This window comes from Ciona intestinalis, chromosome 7, assembly GCF_000224145.3.
Source record: "Ciona intestinalis chromosome 7, KH, whole genome shotgun sequence".
Lineage (NCBI taxonomy): Eukaryota > Metazoa > Chordata > Ascidiacea > Phlebobranchia > Cionidae > Ciona > Ciona intestinalis.
The window spans coordinates 3810741-3811135 of NC_020172.2; positions in this window are offsets into that span (position 1 = coordinate 3810741).

A 395-nucleotide genomic window follows, 5' to 3' on the forward strand; every position below is an offset into this window, starting at 1 on the left:
TATACCTAAAAAAAAAAATTTTTACAAATTTAGTACGTTGGGGTAAAATGGGATTTTTTATAAAGTTTGGTGGGGTAAAATGGAACGTTTTTCAAATAGTAGGTTGGGGCAAAATTGGACCTGTTTTTATACAGTCTGTTTTGGTAAGATGGAACATGTTTTCATATATATAGTAGGCTGGGGTAAGATAAGACATGATTTTATTCTCTTTTCTTGACACATTTGGTAGTAATCAAAGAAAAATTTACAGAGTAATAAATCGTAGCCCGAATCCTGCAAACGAGCATTGTTGTCTGTTCAAAATACAATCAGGAAAAACAAGACTTAGGTGCAAACAAATCCCATCTTACCCCAACTATAGATTAAATCAAGTTGCAAATACAAAGACATTTTTA